At 25.5% G+C, this 22,872-nt stretch overlaps 1 protein-coding gene and 1 long non-coding RNA gene across 11 annotated transcripts in view; one reads left to right on the forward strand and one right to left on the reverse strand.

The window, feature by feature from the left end:
- The window catches only part of LOC132929058 (glucose transporter type 1-like), an 80,414-nt gene that overhangs the window by 37,523 nt on the left and 20,019 nt on the right, over positions 1-22,872 (reverse strand). For 9 of the 10 annotated variants that reach the window (XM_060994103.1, XM_060994107.1, XM_060994102.1 and 6 more), the window contains exon 2: positions 19,752-19,865. The gene's annotated coding sequence lies outside the window, so the exon portion shown is untranslated. Of the gene's footprint in view, positions 1-4,211; positions 4,419-19,751; positions 19,866-22,872 lie in introns of those variants that run through there. The other variant, XM_060994112.1, reaches the window with a different exon arrangement.
- On the forward strand, positions 7,652-19,129 carry LOC132930101 (uncharacterized). The gene is made up of 3 exons (XR_009662191.1): positions 7,652-7,946; positions 17,905-17,995; positions 18,923-19,129. It is a non-coding gene; the product is annotated as an uncharacterized LOC132930101 (long non-coding RNA).

The raw sequence follows: 22,872 nt of genomic DNA on the forward strand, positions 1-22,872 counted from the left end.
TTTATCCTACTGTGAAATAAAGAAAAAGAGTTTTCGAATATACCATAATAATAACGCCCGTTGACTTTATTCGGTATACACTATATTGTATTGGTATAAAACTGTATTTTTAAATATTTATATTTATTTTGTATTGTAAATTGTTAAAGGTAAATTTTTTTTATATATATATATTTTTTAGTCATTATTTTAGCAGATACTAATTAGTTATGTTAGCTATTGATATAATAGTTGATAACTTCTCGTATTAATACATTAATGAAAATTGATTTTTAAAATAACAAGAAGCATAAATGTGTCTACAACACCACATAATTGCTTATCAGTAGACGAGTATATACGTCTATTCCAGTAAAAGGGTTAATTCCACGGAATTTTTAGTTAAATATTCCAACACTGTAAAAAAAAATGTAATACTTAATTACGCGTATTGCATCTAATAATGATCACAGTATATGTATGAGTGATTCAAATATGCAAATATGCAATCATAAATCTTATGAAAACATTTCATACATACATTATTTACAATTGAACACGTTTTGAATATTTTATTTCAAATCAACATGCAATTCTAGAATATATTATATTTATGTTAATACAACTTAAAAGAAGAAATAAACTAATAAATCATAATATCTGTTTTCCCTCTATACATCGAATTGTTGTAATTTGTATCAATGTAAGTAGGAAGGCATTAAACGAAAAAATTGTACATGGAACTATACATAGGTTTTAATAGCTTGTTCGAAAATATATAATCAATTTTATTTGTAGGGATCTATTTAAAGATGATATTATTGTAATGTAAATATTAAAATATGTACCTATATTTATCTTACTTTTTATATCGGTTAAAATTATAATACTTACGATTTACCCCAGTAAAAACTTAAATGTGCAAGTTACAATTGTATCAATTATTATTTGGTCATCAATGATAAATATGATACATTTTACTTGGAAATCTAGGAAATCATTTTTTTTTATTTGATACATTAAATATAGGAAACTTTTATAATATTTTTTTGTGAACCAACGATCAAAAAAAAATAACTTAATGTTAAATATTAGTTATTCATACAAATCTTATTCAACACTGGTCAAATGTACAACTATGGTAAACATATGCAAATAACAATAAATAAATACAGTAGGTAACTATTTGAAATAATATAGAAGATTTAATTAGTTAAAAATCAATAAAGCGATATATTATAAACACAATAATAATTGTACACCTAAAATATAGTATGGATCAATGGATCATAATATAATTAATACTATAATATAATATCAACTAATAAAAACAATTATATTTATGATAATTAATGGTGTCAAACAACAGTTTTGAAGGACATAATAGTGGTAATAGGTATACACTACATAGCTGACAACTTGTGTCATAGTTTTCTAATTTTAGTAGATTAGATTTTCCCCTAATGTTATGATGTATGTATGTAATGTCAATTAAATTGGAAATCTCGATAATTTCTAACTATTATAATAACTATGTAATTCAAAAAATATCTTTATGCTTATTATCTACTTATTACAAATGATAATGTATGAACATTCCAAAGTAGGTACATTTTTAGCTTTAGTTAATTTAGATTAGTCTAATAAATTTACATGTAACATATACCTATCTACAATGCAAATGCTTGTTTTTAGGAAAAGTAATTAAAAAAATATCCAAACTGACGTCCAAGTAGTAAGTACAAACTATACTTATTGTGCTCAATTTACATAATAAGTGGTAAGATAAAACAATTACTTTGAACATAGCGAAATATTTTTTTTAAACTTTATGATAAGGTCTTTATTATAGTCATCTACTTATACGTGAAATTAGTGTATTCGTCAATAATTATTACGTTGGGCGGAAAAAAAGTATTTACTATTCACAGAATGGAAAAAAGGTAATTTTTCCAAAGCTTTAATAGGCATCTAAAATTAAAATTTCTGTGCATGCGAGATAGAAATTCATATTTATGTATAGCAATTTATTATCAGACCAGAATAACAGAAACGAGTATATCTTTAAACAGTATTTAACTATCTAATTTTTTTAGTTATATTTTTTGAGATTACAATGAAATAAATAATCTCTGTGGACTGTAGCTGAAGACAAAATTAAAATTTCGAGATTAAACTAGCTAAATTATACAAAACCAGCCTTAGTTTAATAGTGCATTTGATGTGAAATTTATTGGATGTATAATTGAAATTAGTACAGTACTAACCAATATAGAATATAGATTCTAAATTGAGAAGGACTTTGTGAGAATTGAATCGTATCCACTATAATATAGTAAGTAAACATAGTAATATTTACCAGATTTTAAGTGGTGAAATTAGAAACGTATTGATTTTATAATAGTGTGATGATAACTTTTCACATAAAATAACAACAACTGCACTGTTTTTTTTCCACATGCCTACACCCAAAATATTCGCAATAAACCTACTAGAAATTAACTAGTGATTAAAAATATTATTATATAAACAAGTATTAACGAAATTATATGATTAATTCTTTGCCTTAATATTTTATAAATCAACTATAATTTTCAAAAGTTTTAATATTTAAAGTGGGCCTGTATAAAACATCCAAGTTCGAATCAAAAATTTGTTGTTGTTATGAAACATCTAATGGCGCGGTACGGTAGTGAGACCTACATCGTGATTTGTCGGCTCAATTCACCAAAGCTCGGCAAAAAATTAATAATAATAATTTTCAACATTATTACAAAGAGAAAATTGCTGATGTTTCACATCTGCCAGGCGTCCCGTGACGACTGTTTAAAAAAATTTGAAATTTTAATTTTGGAGACAGGAATATTTTACGGAATGTTAATCCATACCAATATTTTTCAACTTCATTTAAACAATTTTATTTTTTTAAAGACAAAACATTACTAAAAATAATAAAATTATGTATAATTTAATACGTTTGTAATATTTTTTTTACGCATGCACATTGCACATATACATCGAAATAAGTGAAATAATCATTTAGATATTTTAGTATGTGTACATTATACATAATATGCACGTTTAATTTGCGTCATGTTTATAATATAGGAATCTAGGTATGTAGATATATTCAACTTAAAATTAATACGTTTTCCTTTTTTTACTTCTTGTTTGCGTGATCATTAATCTACCAATGTGCACACGATATTATAAATGACACACAAGACGCTACAATTTCTATAATAATATGTGGAGTATTAATGTACCTATTATATATTTTAACTATTATAAGATATAACAAATAGTAGATATAGAGATTCAATTAGTTTCACAGTAGATACATTTTGTAATTGTTACAAATTACTAAACATTATACAATACATTGTTACCGAATAGGCCTTTATATTATTTATTAAGGTATGTTGTCATAATAATTATAATTTACTATACAGTATACAGTATACACGTCTAGTCGTCTAGTGTCTACATATGTCATTAGTAATTAATATTTACTGTGGAAAATAAATTTAATAAGTATATGGTATATTTATTTGTTTTTTTAAATATAGTTTTTAATTTAATTATATTAGTAGTTATACTATATAGATTCTATATTGGTGTAGAAGATATTGTTATCATTTAATAAAACTTATTATCTGCCGCATATAGGTAGTTATTATTTATTACCTAATTTATGTTATGAAAATAATTTAATCATGAACTCCAAATTAATATAGGTCACATTAATTATGACATATTCATGATGTTTATTTGACGAAGTTATTATTTTTTTTTGAGACACCTATCGTGAAATTCAAGTATACCTGAAGTCGACTACTTTTTAGTTTATTAGTTATTACTTATTACTAATAATAAAGTCAAATCAAGCGGAACATAATGTTTTTTCTTTAATATATATATAATAAGTAAAGATATTTAGTTTGCAATTTTCAATGAGAACATTCTTTAACTTTAAAAATTATATGCAAAATGCAATTTAATAATAGTTTATATTATAATGTATAATGATAATTGTTTATAACTTAAATTTTGATGACAGCGGAACATTTATTTGAATAAATATATTTATTTACTTTCTCAAATTTAAAGTGGTTAGATGATTAGTTATTACGGATGTATCAATAATGTAAGACATTATATAACCGTTAGGTAAGTATTAAAATTAAAATAAATATGAATTTTCAGATTTGTCGGACGAAAGTTGTTATTACCGGGAATGAAATCAGTTTTTCAGAGCGCCACTGTCGCAGTGTTGTGTCGAATGGAACAACAAAACGAAATACGTTCTAATGTTTTGCAGATCGCAGAATCGATAAATTATAGTTCTACAATCACTCGAGTACCGATCGAACCAACAACGGACAGGCGTTCAACTGACACGCGCACAAACTAACCGCGTGGCAATCATTACATTACTAAAACAGTACAACTGTACAAATACATACTAACAAGGGAGTGGTAAGTGGCGGGTGAACCACGCCACCATGGTGATATCCTACTCCCACAGTGATTGCGTGACTGACTAGTGAGTAGTGACTACTAACGGCTAACCGACTACGTCTGCGCTAGTAAAGTTGTGATAGTGACGATTGCATTACGATTTGATAATAGACTCGGCAAAACCACGCGAAACCGGTTGGTATTGTACCGGGCGTGCGACGGTTGCCCTGCAGTACGACATTACGTCAAACGAGCGGTTCGTTCCATTAGCTATGGCAATAATAATTAGGTATAATATAAATAATATAATATACGATATGAGTGACGTAAATAATTAATCGTTATTAATTTTATTTTTGTTTTTGTGATCAACAAACAATAATGATTTTTTTGATTTTTACATTTAATAGTGATAAAAACTAAAAAGTTTATTCGCTTGGTATTTTTATAAAATTTTGCTAACTTTGAGATCTCTTACTGTTATTGTATTTTATATCATTTAAAAATAATTAGGTGGAAATTGCAAAAACTAATAAGTATGAATTTAATTTAGGTGATATGGTTTCATAATCAGTAACTATAGGTAAATTAGGTATAGGTACAGACGTACAGTAAATATGTAATAAATATTAAATAAGTAATAGGTATAAACATGAGCAGACTAGTGGCGTATTTAGGATTTTGTCAAGGGGGAAGGGGATGGGGAATATACGTTGTACGTTGGCAAATCGCAAATATATCATTTTTCAAGGGTAGTCCTCAGGTACACTTACTATCACAATCACAAATTCACAAATATTGTTTCTTAAAAATGTTAAGGGTTGATAATATTATCAGTAACTACACATTTATATAGGTATATATTTATGAAACTGCAAGTAACAATTCTTATAAGATAACTATGTTTAAATTTAATAACTCGTATTTTAATGTTTTAGTTCAATTGTTACCTGTATTCTATTTTTTCTATTGTATTACTGCAATTATTTAGAACGTCAAGCGAACTCATAATATATTACAATATTAGTTATAACTTATAACATACTACTTACTACATACCCTTGCCCCGCAATACCAATATGTTATGCATTAGGTATCACATAAAAGTATTAAATAGGTAGCTGAAAATTGAAATATTGTATATGATTTTTATCATTTACTACAGATCCACTAGCTACCAAGCTACCTATTACCTTAAAATAGCAATCAAATAATGAATGATTATAGCGGGATGGCTATTAAAAATAATGGCGATTGACAATATTTTCAATCATAATTAGCAGTAAGCCATTTATGGACTACGGGCATCGATCATAATATTTTTTAATGCTTATATTCATATCAATATTATAATATAGGTAAGTATAGTGTAATATTGTCGATAATTTTATTCTATATTTCTGTAATATTATCTTATATCACTAAAATATAAAAAACATGATTATACTTAAATCAATAAAATATAAAAGACCAAGAGGGGATCTATGCCCCATGTAAATCATCCCCTCCCACCTAAAATACACCACTTACACAGGTTAGGTTACACGTGCCTCCCCCTAGCGGTCTAGCATTCAAGATAAATAAAATGATTGTTCTCTTTTTAATGTTGTAAGTAGATATAAAAATAATATAATATCAAAATGATGTGTATTATAATATAAGGAATTCATTAGATAATATTATTCATTATGTTTAATACTTTAATTATTGCTGTAGGTTATATATTGTTGTATTTGAAAATTTATCCATTTATGAGACATTGTTAATTAAAATTATCTGCAGTCATTTTACCTAATAAAATGTGATGTCACCGTATTTTTTTGGGGAGTGGGCAATATATATTATATAATCATTGATTATATCGACATTTTTTTTTATTTAGAGTGTCTAAAAATATAATGGGTAAAAGATAATGCATTCTAATCTTCAAAAATGTAAAAAAAAATAAAAATGTATAACTTTAAAGTACTCGATATCCAAATACAAATATTTTAATGAATAATACCTATTACCAATTAGTACTTCTATATAGAGTGCACTTAAAAAATAATTTTCAATTATTCTAAAATAATATTAAAACAAGTATGTTGCAAAAAGCATGGGAGCAAAACGATACAATTTGCACTACCCACTATGACTATGTCAATCAGACAATGCATATTCCCATTAGAATTGCATGCAGTGACGAGTTACGATATAAAAATTATCAACTATCTTGAAGCACACGCCTAATCGAACGTGTCCGTCGGGAGCAAACTGAAAAGTCCTGTCTACTTATAGAACTTCGTCATGCTGCACGACTAATTACAAAAGTTTTACTTGGACTTTACAAACCTACATACGTACATTATGTTCAAAATCAAGAAATTCCAAATCACTATTGTATAATGATGTACTGTCTATACTGACCTGTCCATTCCTACAAGAAACCTGTGAATAATCTTAGAATCTCGATCACTGCAGGTCTGCAGATGAACAGGAAGCAGAATTTACCTTCGAAAGATGGTCGAAGGAAGTAATAGGTCATGCAAATATATTTAAGTGACTACTATCTACATACCACTGCAGCACACATAATTGTTTCATCGATATTTCGTCACACTACATGAACACTATAGGTATTATAGGTATAAAAATCTGTATCATTGAAAATCGTTAAAAACCATCAAAATTGGTTATTACAAAAAAAAAAAAAAAATACTACAGATTTTAAATTATTTATTTTTTGTCTTTTATATTTATTTATTTATTTTTCTATCTTTAATAATGAAAAAAAAACAATTTTTGAACAACATTGCAACAAATAACAATACTTGGTATTACATAATTTATTATTTTAATTATTATTCAATATCATTCAATTATTAATGACCAACAAACCGGTTAAACTAATCCGAACATAAATACAAAATATCAGATACCATAATATAGAATTGGGGTATCTATACCGCGGTTGCCGACAAAATACAGTGAACTTTTAAGTTTCCATTTAACCAATACATTACTTGAATTTTCCGTTGATCAGTTAAGATGGGTTTCAGAAACCCGTTCGCATGTACGTTCGCGTTTATTGTACAAGTACGTACGGTTGTACATAAAAAAAAAAATTGAAAAATACTCCGGTAAGTACGGTAAATGTTAATATTTTTAAATTTGTGATTGCTGCTATCACCCAAATTGGACCGTTCGGACGGAAATAGTTGAACTAGATCCAACTTCATGGTATCGTGGTTATACGTGTGGTAAGACTGTATAAACTCTCTGGTATACCAAACGCTTACCATGTTTATCAACTAATCACAAAAAGTATTTTTATGCACGTACACGTTCACTATGTCGTGGAAACCCACCCGCCATTACACGACTAAAGACAATTGAAGATCAGTTCTAGGAAAATGATCGTCCACTTGTAGGTTGTTTAACTCTGCGTTTCGACAGAAAAACACTCGAACGATTTCTGAGGATATTACATGTGTGCCTGAAAGAGCTCAGCGCTTGTATAAAAGGTAAGACGCACATCAGGTGTATATTTTTCACATGTACCTATTATTGTAAGAATAAATGGTTATTTCATATATGTTTATTATGTACCATACTACTATGTACCTACGCCTCTGCGGGATGATGTATAGAATTTATTGCATTTACAATTTTACACATTACACAATATAATGAAATTCTATTATATATAGGTTTATAGATCCAAGTAAAAGTCGTAAAAGTTCGGTAGAATAATCGAGTTATATATATGCGTCTCCTGACGATTTTCAATAGAACATATTATAATATAATGTCGGTTCTCGGTGACTTCTTTTATGTCTTACATGTCGTGCAGTATTCATACTATTGAAAATATGCTTGTTGTAAATTGTCGTAAAGATTGTATAGGTACATTAAATATTTAAAAAATGGATCCTATACATGAGTACCGAGTATATACCACTTTAACACTGTAGATTTACAGCAGTATTATTAGGTATAGGGTATGGATTTGGCGGGGTGAAAGACAAAAGCGTCCGAGATAAACGGTCGACGCAACAACGAATAATCATTTACGTCAAAATGTCATCTAAATAGTATGCCTATTGCCTATTAATATATTGTATAGGTATAGACGTGGTTTCAATCGAGAGACTTAAAACGTTACAACCCTTCATCACCTATTATACGTTCTGTTTATACTTGCACCGTTAACAAATACCATATTATTATAGTAGTAAACATATATGAGCCACTCTAGCTGTAGTTGGCAGACGGTAATTTTATTCGACTTCGGATTTATGAGTTGTTTTGAACTGTTCAAAATAACAAATTATGTTAATGTGACCCATTTAATTATTTAAAAAAATAATGTATTTCATTTTCTCTCTTTAATAGGGCATACATATTATGGCGTGCATAAGTATAATGTAGATAATACAAAAATATCTAGATTATATGACGACCGGTATCATATAGTATTTTATAAACAATAATGACATTTGTAAAAATAAATGATTTTAAAATTGTAGTATGCACGAAAAAGTAGATAATATTTTAATTTGAACTTTCGTCAATAATTTTGCTTGTCATATACATTATAAGTTATGACCTATAAATGTACAAACAAACCAGATACAGGAGTAAGAATTTATTATAGAGTATATCGACTTGAATATCGACATTCTAACGAAATAAACATTAATTTTGTTTATGCCATTAAATGGTCATATTTTTTTTTATAAATATACCTATAATTTTTTAGAATTATCACTGCGATAAAAAATATATTAAATGTAAATTCAGTCTAAAAATGGTCATTCAATTATTCCAAATACTTTTTAGTTGCCAAAAGCTTGAATTCCAAACACGTATAGTGATGAAATTTATGTTTTAGAACGTCAATATTTAAAATTTATCAGTTTAATGTTATTTTTTAAAATATAATTATTATTTATACTTATACCTATATTTTTCAAACCAGGGTTAGAAAATAAATTTGACAGTTGGAATTTACGTTAAAATAATGTAGGTATATGATCTATAAAATGTTCACTATTACATTTTTTAAATGTAGTGTTGTACATCAATTATGTATATATTTATCTTTATTTAAAGAAAGCATTTATTAAAATTACACTCGTTATCATTAAAATAATTGATATGTAATATTGTCCATATAGACGTATATATATATATATATTATAGTAAGTATTGACATAAAATGCTTAAGAAGATAAATTGATATTTCTACATAACTGTCAAGTATAATTGTATAAACGAAACAATTATTTTCAAGATTATTATGCATAAGTAGACATGCGAATATTTAAAAATTATTTATGTTGAAAAAAATATAATATTATTTTAGTTTATACTCTATAGATTAATATACATCAATTATTATTAGATTAATTAAACTGTATTTGCACTAGGTAAAAATGTGCCAATACTACAATAATAAAAAAATTATTTCAATAACTGCTTGGGATTAATTATTTTATTAATTTCACTAATTTAAACAACACAAATATTTTAATTTCTTGGTGATTATCATGGTTGAATAAAATTTCAATATTTCATTGATAGCAAATTTCGTATTTAACTGTTATTAAAATAAATATTTTGATGCTTTGAATGTTAATTTAATTTCACTAAGAATATTTTATGGTCGAATTATTTTAAAATATTTTCAACGTACCTACCTATTCGTAAACATTGCTGAATAAATAATTTAATAGACTTAATTTTATTTAAAATTTTATAAACAAGAATAAAATACAAGATTTAATTGTTTATCTAATACTTATAGTTATTATTATTTGAATAAATAATATTCTAAATTTAAATTACCTAATAAACATTATATTTTTATAAATATTAAATGTTTAGTACATTCTGATTATTAAAAATATACCTATTTAAAACATTTGATGTTTCAAATAATAAAATATATATTTATACTCACGTATAGTTATGTATTTCCACGTACATATATTATTTATTATTATTGTTATTATTATTATTAATGTAATGTATACAAAGTGATTCCCCAAGCATACTCATCACCATTTTTACATTTAAAAATGAATTAATTTAAATTCTTATTTTTGGAAAGTCTAAGCATAATAATTGAAGTCCAATTCTTAAATTATTGATGTTTTTTGTACTATACTTAAAGAGTGTGATAATATAAACTTCTGTTTTTCAAATAAGAACCACCCTTATTTTACAATAAACTAAACAGTGGATAACTTTAAAAAAATTTTAATATGGGTATATAATTCAAATTTTGAACAATTAGGTTTTTCAGTTATTCAAATATTTATATTAAGAATAAAAGTCAATAATAAAATGGTTTAACAAAAATAAATATAATATTGAATATTTTAGTGTTTATTATACTTGGGTCATTTCTTCTAATCCCATTATTGTGGACTATCGTGGATTATCGTTATTTCTTAGTATACAAAATTAAATAATTCAAAACCACCCGTTCGAATTTTGATTTCGATTAATACAAATTTTCAGAAAAATTATCCACTAAATAATCTACAGTAGAAAATGGGGGGGGGGTTTCATTTAAAAAACTGAACGAACAAACTAGTATATCCACAGGACACTCTTTAAGATTAGAGAATAGTATTCAAATCCTCTCAAGAAATTGAAGATAGGTCTAAAGGTATATTTAAAAATTCTAAAAATTAGATTTTGAATTACTGCAATATTGAAAAAAAAGGGGAGTGCGCATGTTTGGTGAATCACCTTGTTTAATAAAATATAATTATACCTACTGATTTCGATTTGATGGATCACTGTAGATCAATTATTTCACTCAGCCTATTTGTTGTTATTCTTAAATAGTATTAGACATTATCATCATTATTGGTAAGAATATGTTTAAAATACATTTTGTAGACTAATAAGTAATGATTGTGTAGTTATTTGTCTTATATGCATACATATATGCCAGCTATATGTTATATTTATTTAATATTAATCACGTCAATTCAGTAAAATTAACTTGTTTGATAGCTAACACAGAATACGAGAATAATGTGATAGCTCACCATATGTATATAATATAGACTATAGTCTTTTAGAAGTAAAAAGGTGGTGGCAAAGATTCTTAATGGATAATTATTATAATTATAATAGTAATAACAAATAAATAATAACAATATTAATTAATGAGTCGACAATTAAATTTGTGATAAATAAATGGTTTAATAAGTAACGTGGGTCACGAAAAGGGGTTAAATTATATAATTATATATAATTAAGTGTACCCATAAATAGCCGTGTTTTGATGACGGGTTGTCGTATTGTGGTGGTAACATTAACGGTTCGTCGCCACGGCGTCTATTATGTAGGTACTATCCACTACAGCGTTCACAGATATAGGCTCCGGTGATAAGGTAGGAGGGTATAACTTATAAAACGATGAAATTCGATCGGTAGTGTTTTGTTCACCCTTCGTACCAAACACCATATATTATAGGATGATTAACCAAGCATGTTCACGTCCCTTTTATTCTTATAAATGTATTTACTTACCTATTTAAATTCTGATTTTTATTAACACTAACTTAGAATATTAAATATTTTCAAAAAACTAGATTTTTTACACTATTTAAAAATAATCATGTGCCAGTAATACAAACTTCTTTTTTCAAATAATATTCTCCTTTTTACTGTAAATTTTTATTTGATAATTATTTTTTATTTTATATATTGACGTGTGTCAATCTAAATTTGAAAAAGTAGGTAGTAAGAACAACTTTTAGATTATTAGAAAAGTATAATTACATAAAGATATACGAAAAATTATAAACCTTAATAATGTTTTTACATAAAATACAAACTATAAAGTATATATTTACTATTATATTTAGTCAATTTTAACAAATTATGCATAATATATTATGGCTATTATGCATATATATAAATATTTTACGCATACTCACAACTCGCTTAAACACACAAAATTAATCCTACTGAACGAAAATGTACCATGTTGTACGTTTGTGAGACGGAGAAAATGCATGCGGGTGTGGCGTTATGTTCTCTTAATATTGAAATATCCGCATTTAAAATAAAAAATCATCGGTATGATAAAAACGGTGGGTGTCATTTAAAGAAAAAAGTTTGTATCACTGCAGGATACCTACTCTTTAAATAGCATGCAAATTTCAAGTATTTGTAACCGTGCTACCAATGATGACACACACATATTGTGGACGACCTACAGTGGTGAGAGATTGTATTAGTAAACGAAGCCTAATGTTCCTATCGGGCTATGTATATTATATAACTTCGACTGTGACGAATGTTGTGGACGGCATGCGTAGTGTGATGGCAGCGTCAAGCGTTAAAGCGGCGCGGTGTAGAACGTGTGCACTGTGCAGTACAAAAACTTGAATTGGAACGGTGCAAGGAAGGTGAAGCAACTCGCCGCGGCCGTTGCGGTGTTGCACCGAGAAATAGTTTCAAACGTCTATACGTCACCAAGTGCCCGTTCTATGACGTCATCAATCTTGTTCGGTGTTACGCGTATCGATTTCAAACGCACCGCCATAGCCGTCTAACGTTGGAAATGTAGGAAACGCACTCTTTTCGCATGTTTTTATATATTATATATTATTATATGATTATATTTCATAATATAATAAATAATAATTAATGGTAATTACCGTTTTATATCGTGCACGATATTTTACATGCGCATAGGGATGGACAATTCCCAGGAACGTTTAGGGTTTCACGCAGGAACAAAATAGTGTTGTGAACGAATCATAAGACTAAATAATGGTGTATCTTATTCAAATATTCTTAATATTTTAATTAAAAAAATTACTTAAGTTCACTACCTAAAAATATAAAAACAAAAAATTAGGTTTCGATATGTGTTATGTATATATATTATATTATATTATGTACCTGTATAAGCGGAATCGATGCTATATTGATGGAATTTATGTGTACTAATACAATGCTCTGATTTTTGTTACATAAATATAAAAAAATGACCTAATAATAAATTACAATTGAATCCATTAAATTTTCTATAGTTGTTAATAACAAATAAATTTAAATCGTGTATAATATTTATAAAATAAATCAGCCGTTTTTATTTCTTTAAATTTTTAAATAATTTTAAACACTCAAAATCTGACTATTAAATAAATAAATATGTCGAAAATAGGATACCACAAAAAGGTAGCATAAATTATTAAATGATGCAACATGAATTTTTAATAACGAATAACATTTTTTGGACATATAGTCATGTAGAAATCTTGATGATTAAGATTTTTGGGACACTGGAATGTTTGTATACTCTAAATCAGTGGTTTTCAACCTGGGGGTCGGGACACCATAAAAACTATATAACTACAATTAAAACAAATCTTGGTTGAATAAAAAAACATCACCCCTTTAAACAATTTAAATCACTCACCATTAATAACTATAGGTGATTGCTACAAACGAGGTGTGTGTCCAAATATAGAGTTGTTTTCCATACATTTTAATTGATTTTAAGGTTGTTGTCTGGTAATATTTTTACGTATCTCTTTTTTCATTGTAGCTGTCTTGACTATGAAATTAAGTTTATTAATATTATTTTTTTTGAAATAATGTATTATGGTCAGACTTCAAAAATCAATATAACTTATTGATATTAATAAAAAAAAATAAATAATCAGTATACGTAATGAATAAAATAAAATAATTATTATATATAGTTAACATATAAGTTAATTTGTTATTTTTAAATAATTAATTTATAAAAATCATTTTTAAAGTAGTACAATAACTAAATAATGTGTTGAAACATATTTTTTTTATACATCGTGAATAAGGAAGGAGTAAATCAGGTATATTTCGTATTATACGTCCTGAGTTTTGAAAATCGATCTTTAATCTTCTAAAATGCGTAAATTGGTGCACGAGTACAAAAACAAAACTGAAACATAGTGGTCACTGTAATGAAAGACTTTCATTGAAAGTGTTAAATTTTAATTCAATGATAAATCATTGAATACCTTTAGTGTAAACGTACTACATATAATAATGCCAAAATGTTTCAAGGTTACAACACACTAACTAATTCGAGTAAAAAACGATTCAAGTAAAGTTGTTATTCTTTGATTAAGTACTTAATTTGGTCAAATCTTGAACTTAATGCAAACATATATAAAAAATATTTTCTGTGCTTTTAAATTATTGCGAGAATAACTAATAAGAAAACTTGTATTAGAGTTTTTAGCATTTTAACAAAGAAACTATATTTAAATCAACACAAATTTAAAAAATAAAAATTCTACAGATAGTTTCAAAAAAGGAAAAATATTTTAAAAATATATCGTGTTTAAAATGTACTAGTATAAATATATTTTGAAAATTTCAAGTCTGGGATTATTCTTTTCTCAATTATAAAAAAGGTTATTGTAATAATAAAAAATATATACATCCAGTATAAAGACGAATTTGGCTCTACAAAAACTAATAGCGAATACGCAGTTAAATTTTAAAATAATAAAGTCCCATAATCTCGGGAAAGGCCGAATCAATAAGACTATAAAATAAATATTCTAAAAAAAAATATTTCTGTTTTTAATTTTCCTTATCGATTATGTACTAAAGTTTGATTTGTAGGATCATTCTGTACATATTTTCTAAAATATGCGCTACGCAACTACATTGTGTGATACAAAGCTTAGTCATAGAGTATAATACTATAATGCTATTAAATAATTTTTTTTTTATTTATTGTGTTTGGTGAAAATAAATCAATCTGAAAATCATAGATATTGGGCCCTTTGTAGACCATGTCATATATTGTAATAATGTTATTGTTCTCTGCGCAAACCGTATAAAACATGGTTAAAATGATACGTGAAAGTGATTTTGATATCACAGCGGTCGTCGACACCATCACGATGCTGTGCTAAAAACCAATGTCGTTACTTTTCTCTACACTAAGATATTATAATATCAGTAATATACTAATATCACTATTATAGTCAATATAATATCATACCCAATAAAATCGCTTTATACACGAAGTACATATCCACTTCTTTTGAATATGCGGGTAATGCACTGGAACGTGTTACCCGAATAATAATAATGCAATTTACGCTATACATTACTTTTTTATTTGTACTTTACTCAAATGTGTACCTATAATTGAAATAAATGGTAATTGAAAAAAAAACTTGTTGTACGTTAAAAATTTACTATAGGATATAATATAGGAAATAAAAAAATAATTATTTAAGGTTTTCTTTTTTTTTTAATTTAAAAATATAGGTTTATGGGTTATAGTTAATTTAGCGGTAACTAGTTAAAAAATTAAATGTTTTAACGAAAATACATAGTTTAAGTAATAAAGTAAATAGTTATTAGACAATTATAAAACACATATTGTATTTTCACGTAGTGATTATATTATAGTTTTCTATGTACGGTATAATATTCAAAACATTTAAACTCTTTTTGAACTATTTATAAACAATTGTAATTATTTTTATAAAAGCTGAAAAGATTTATGAATAGGTAAAAATACTTTAAAATTGAATGTAAGATTCTTAATAAATTAATTGTTTACTTCTCAATTTAAAAACATCGACAATTTAAAGTTAAAATATCTTTTATAAGCGTTTAAAGTTAAAATTTTAAAATTTTAAATATTACAAATTATTGTGTAAAGGAAAATTTCTACCAGAAAGTAAAATTAATTTTTTCTGAACCATTAGAATTTTTACGACCCGTATAATACTCATTTTTTTTCCAAATGATTTTTGTGTTTTGCTGTAATTCAATAACAAATTACTGTCGATACTTGAAATTTTCTATAAATATTTATATTATCATTTGCTATATATACACATTGCTATACACACATGCTATTCATTTATACATAGTGCAAGGGTGTGGTTTAACAACACAGCAAGCATACAGATAGATTAGGAAAAACCGGTGTTGTCTGACCGCCGCCGACGTAAGCTGGACGCCGACGACTGTGTTTTTTATTTTGAATAGACTATCGATCCTTCATAAATCATTCTTATATTCGTATAATATTGTTAAAAATATATAAGCACAACTTTATATTCTAATGCATATAGACATTTTTTAATCGTGGTATGAAAATTTAATAAAAAGTTCCTCATAAGTAGATCATACTGAAACTAAATTATCTAAAAATATACATACACAAATATTTTTTATTTATATTTGTATTTAAAATTTGGACGAAATTACGTATTTTAACGATGACTAACGATGTTAATTATTTTGTTATTATAACAATATTATGCGTGGGTTTTGAAATTTTTATCCAAATTATGAATTTTACTATACGGAATAGAATTTTAAAAATATGTAGATACTATCTATTCATACTATAAACCATTATTCACGTGGCTTTACAGTATTTACAGTAAAGTATTATTAACTTAAAAATAAATGAAAATATTAAGACCATTCATTTACATTATTATAATAATTAATACTAGTAATTTGATTAATGTAATATTTTTGGAAAAAATTAAGTAAACCCATGCAATATTAAAAGTAAAATAAATTACATTAATAACTATATCAAAAATCATATCATGAAAATATATATCTACTTAACGATATAGATTAATATTTTTGCCTATGAAGAAATGTAAGTAATAACCACAGTTGTTAACAAAATCTTCATTATTTTTGGTTTTACTGATAATTATTTTTTTGAGTTTTATATAAATTATTGTTGCTTCCATTTCCATAGGTACTATACAAAGATTTTTAAAGATAATTCGCTCTTGTCGAGAATCCGAATTTAATATCTGTCTTCAAATCGCATTTTTATTTATTTTATATAATATATTAGCATCTGCGTTATATGTTTGACACATGTATGTTAATATTATGAGATATAAAATAACACATTTTTGTATCCATCAGTTATAAAACCTCCGATTTGAATAATTCAAATATGAACAAGACAATATAATTATATTATATACGTATCTTGTGTACACTGAGGTCTGAGGCCTGATAACGAGTATATAGTATTAAACAATAATGCCTTTTACGGCTTGACAGTATTATAATATAAGTTAAATTATGACGGTAGGTCACACGTAGAATCTAGAATCCTGCATGTATAACGGCACAAACTAGAATGACACACCCTCGTGTGTTGTCTCCTTCTTACAAAAATACATCATGGAAAATTTTATTCAGTAGAATCAATTTTGTGTAGCTTATTAAATGTCTATTAGAGTGAAATGATTATAAAACTTAAAAGTAAGAATATTATCTGTGTTCTCTTGTCGATTTTTTTTTACAATACTTTAACTTTTAAATAATAATATTTTTCATACTTATATAACTCTCTCAAAAATTTAAATATGTAAAAAACCGACAAGAAAACACAGAACATTGGTTATATGCAGTATCATTCACAGCTCTAAACATTTTTTTCAGGATTTTACTTTTAAAAATAAGGAGTCCGCTGTCATCGGATTTTCGTATTGATCAAGTCTCTACTCCATATTTAACAATTGGTCTCAACAAGGTAGTATGTATTTATTTTCGTTATTTTTAAATTCCTTGACAGAAATTGAGATACTATTATAACTTCGCTAGTCCGAAGATGCATTTGTTTCTAATGCTGTGCATTTTTATTATTCGTTTCTACTTCTTTTGCGTTTCATGCATGGCTTTTTGTTAGAATTGTCGATAGGTACTTGAATTAATACTTTATCGAAATTATATTAACATATCTTAAGAAGGAGCTTAATGTTTTGTTATTCGGTATTCCTCCTTAAGACCATATTTTTGTCTTTTCTTTAGTGATGCGTAAAACTATTTTTGCTTATAACTCTTTTAGTTGACTAAATAGTCAAAAAATATTTCTTTTGGTAGATCTACTGACTACTATTAGTATTAGCCAGAAATCTTTTATTATTTCATGACTTATAAATTTTTGAAGACAATGTTAAACAATATAGGAATTAACAATACAATTTCAATATAAACTCCTCACTTAATTCAAACTAAAACAAATATAACATGTTACTCAATAAAAAAAGGTTTAAATCAATTTCTTAAACTTTAATTAACAATAAACTAAAATCTTATCTTTTAATTATTTTACTTGGACTATTTATTTTTACCATGTTTGTGGTGTTAATATTTTAATTATAGTTATAATTAATAACCCCAAATATTAGAAAATGTACTAGCTTGGGAGGTTTTCACTTTTGATCTACAAACCTACGAGGTTCATTGTTCTATGAGAAAATATATTGTAATTGAAAATTGAAGCATTTTTTTTCTACAAAAAAAAGTATCTCTATTTAAACGAATAAAATAGCACATTGTAAAATGTGTTGTAAAATATTGTTCTGTAAATAAATGCTAAAAAAAAGATATTACATTAGCTACTGTAAATAAATGATTTTTAGTAATCACAGAGTAAAATACAAAGACTATATTTCAGGTCCAACCATGTTACTGTGATTGCATAAAATAATAATGCAAAGGACCCACGAAATTAGAAAATTTATGTGATGAATAAAATGTGTATAAAAAAGGCTATTCCCTAAACGGCCTAAACCATAGTGGACAAAAAAAAATTAAGGGTCAACTTTTGATAAGATTTAATTTTAATGTATAATCTTATTTTTTATACAATGTTTATACACTGTAACCATATGTATTTATTAATATTGTATATTTATGATAATTATTTTTATATAAATTACAAATTGTGATGTTGGTGCAAAATCATTTAAATTGTAAAGTGATCAATTAATAATCATCAATAAAGGCCTATCTGAAGTATTTTGTTATCATTTGTATATTGTATGTAATAACTAATAATATTGATGTGTATTTCTGCTTATCAAAATGTTTATAAATTACAATATTCTAATTTTATTTAAATTACTAAAATATGAATTATATTTAATTATATTTTTTATAAATTAAATCATATACTTGTATATAATAGTAATGTTTAGTCCTGTAAATTGAAATTTTGTATTAGTTACATGATTACATTTTTATTCCTCTTGGTTTTTAACCAAATTATGAACATTGTAAGTTTTTTCTATATAAAATTATAAACCACTTAGATCAGGCTTCGTGTTTATCTTCAACATACGAGTTTATATAAAACGATTAACTAAATTATATTAATTTATGTCATTAGTTGCTACTTACTGTTTACTAATCTACTACATCTCTAAAAGGACTTTAAAATGCAGTAATGATACTATAGTATCTATTATCTACTCATTCTACTCTATCATTATAATTTTACTTACCAGTAAACATGAATATGGTTCTAATTCAATTGAAATAGCTGAGACTTGGGTGTTCAGCAAGAAGAAAATATTTACTCTTGTACTATTTTGTTCAGTACAAAATTGATTGAATATCTAGAACAAACGAATAACACAATTATTTATTTTAATTTATAAGTTATAAATAGATATATATAGCGCCGGATTGGCTAAATATCGGCCTACCGAGTTTTAGAATTTCTAACGTTTGATTACTGCTACAGCTACTGTACGGTTTAAATAATTCGAATCAATTATATTTTCTTTCAATGTTTTTACTAACTTATCACTTTATCAGTTATTACTATAATATCAAAAAAAAAAATACAATCCAACACTCAAAATATTTTGAGCGGCATATCGACTTTTACTTGGTAATTTACCAGACCATACCGGATCTGGGTATATACATATATTACAATTTGTAGATAAATATATATTTTTTTAAATTTCTAAATAAGTATATATTATATTACATAATATTTATATAAGTGTAATATATTATTTTTGTTTTTAAGTTGGTACAAATATTAATTTGTACAATATAATTTTAGAGTTTATACCTTATAGCATAGACTGATAAACTATAAAATATTCGTGGGAGGCTTAAGTATTTGGAAGAAAACAGATCTGTAGGGATCTTGCCCTTTCGATCCTATTTATCTTACTGTTACAATGTTTTACCTTTTTATAGACTATTTTATTATGTTAACCCTTTCCCTGCTGAACTATTTTTTCCCAGTTTATAGCACTGTGCTGGGATTAAATTTTATTTTTAAATATTTTTTTCCTCTTGTTTACAGTTATTGTTATAGTTCAAATAATAATTATCAATAATAAAAAAAAGTTCTAGTAATTTTTTTAGCAGATATTAGTTAATTAAGTTAGTGATTGGTTCCCAAATAGTCGATAATAAACTATTATTTAAGTTTATCAAATAATGACAATTTTAGAACCTTGGAAAATCAAATAAATTATTTTGCTTATAATTTTTTTAATATTTATCATATATTTTTTTTTATTGTCACTTTGGATTTGTTTAATTATTTACCATATTATCACATTATCACATTATCGAAAACAGCTTTTGTTGATTTTTAATATGATAGAACGCGTATGTGCGTCTATAGCACACCAAAGTCGTTTATATTGGACGCATATGAAACAGACCAAAGTAAACAGAATAAACAAAATATTTTATGAAACTAAAACATTACATTTTTAAAACCACTGTTTAACATAAATCATGACGTAGTTTGTATAAAAATTAATTATAAATTATAGAATCATACGCGTACTAAAGTTTTAAAAGATCAATTACAATTTATTTTAAATCTGAATTAAACTAGACATAAAATTCTAGTTAAATTCAAAATTTAAGCTATATATTCAAAATTATATAAAATGAAAACATTTTCTTTATGTATTAGGTTTTATTATAAGGTGCAGTAGTAGAAAATATAAAATGTGAAGTTTGTTTTACGAACATGTACATTGTACACTCGAGAAATAATTAGAATACTAAGAATTCACTTAGCTGTATTAGCTATAATAATGTGTGTAAAAAACACCAAGTTAATACTTAAAGAAAATAATAATATTTTTTTGTGTAAAAAATACTTTAAATTAAAGTAAAACTTCACTTAAAATGTTTGTATACATTTAAAAATAAATTCATTACACTAAAATATAATTTTATTGTCAGTGATAAAAAATATTAGGTATGATAATAATTAGTATTGTAGTATTTAATTATTATATAATTGAATCCAATTGTAAGTTCCACCTGTTTATGTACAGCATCAATTTATACTTTATTATAGTATATTATTGATAAATTAGTTAGAAATTTTGACGGATGAAATTGTATTTGTAAAGTTTATGTAATTAACATGATTGATTAAACTATTTATTTTATAATATAACAATTTTCGAATCCGTCAAATTAACTGTCTAAATAAGATCAGTGTATATCTTTATTGCATTAGTATTAAGTAATTTAAAGATTAACGTTTAAATGACCTAACCAAGTATTTAATACAATTTTAATCCATCAAAGAATAAATTATAGGTCCAATATTAAAATTAATCATTGATTATTCAATATTTAATATTTATCGATCGAATATACTTAATAATTCTTTTTGTATAATTTATGATGTCATGTGTATTATAGGTTTTATATTATTATACATTTTTTGATTTAAATAAAATTGTATAGAGTAACAATAGTAACATAATTGATTACATTTGATAATAATACACAAATAAATAATTAATGATAACCATAATGCGCATAATAGTGCACACAAAACCATCATAAGAGCCATCTCAACAAATACAATTATTCTATTCATATTTCATTGATATTTCAATTTCAAATATCAAAAATTATATCTTCTTTGTAATGAATGAGGTTTAATGATTGTCAAATCTAAAAATTAATAAAGTTTTTACGCATTAAGTCTTGTAATTTGGGTTTGGTTTAAGTGAAACTTTACGTAAAATAAAATATTGCAAACAATTTCAGTCGGGTACCAAAATGTTTGACAATTAGAACCTTTTGGATACACATCTATTTTTTCACTTTGAATTATTTTGTTGTACAATGTATGTTGCTCGGGAAAATATTTTAGTATAACAATAGAGGATGTGACATTATGTTATAAAAGATAATCATTTTAATGTATTTTTTTTATTTTGTTGAAATATGTACAATAATTAATATTTTACAACCATTAGCACCGTTAGGTTCTGAGTTTACGAAGTAATATATTAATATTTAATATATGTTTTATTAATATATAAATAATTCAGCTTAATCAGATTTAATCATAATAGATAGATTATAATTATCCATAAAGGTATAATGAAATAATTACTTTAAAGTTTAAACACTATGATAAATTGACAATATATGATAGTATTGTATATAGGACATATAGATAATCTACCACTATTCTACATTATATCAGTTGGCAGTGATGCGAAGTTAATAGGTAGTTATATACTATAAACATATTATATTAGATATAATAGTTCCATTATGTAGTATTCATTCAAGAGGAATGAGAATCATCGGTTTCAGCCTCCTCCTTATTGT

Source organism: Rhopalosiphum padi, chromosome 4, assembly GCF_020882245.1.
Source record: "Rhopalosiphum padi isolate XX-2018 chromosome 4, ASM2088224v1, whole genome shotgun sequence".
Lineage (NCBI taxonomy): Eukaryota > Metazoa > Arthropoda > Insecta > Hemiptera > Aphididae > Rhopalosiphum > Rhopalosiphum padi.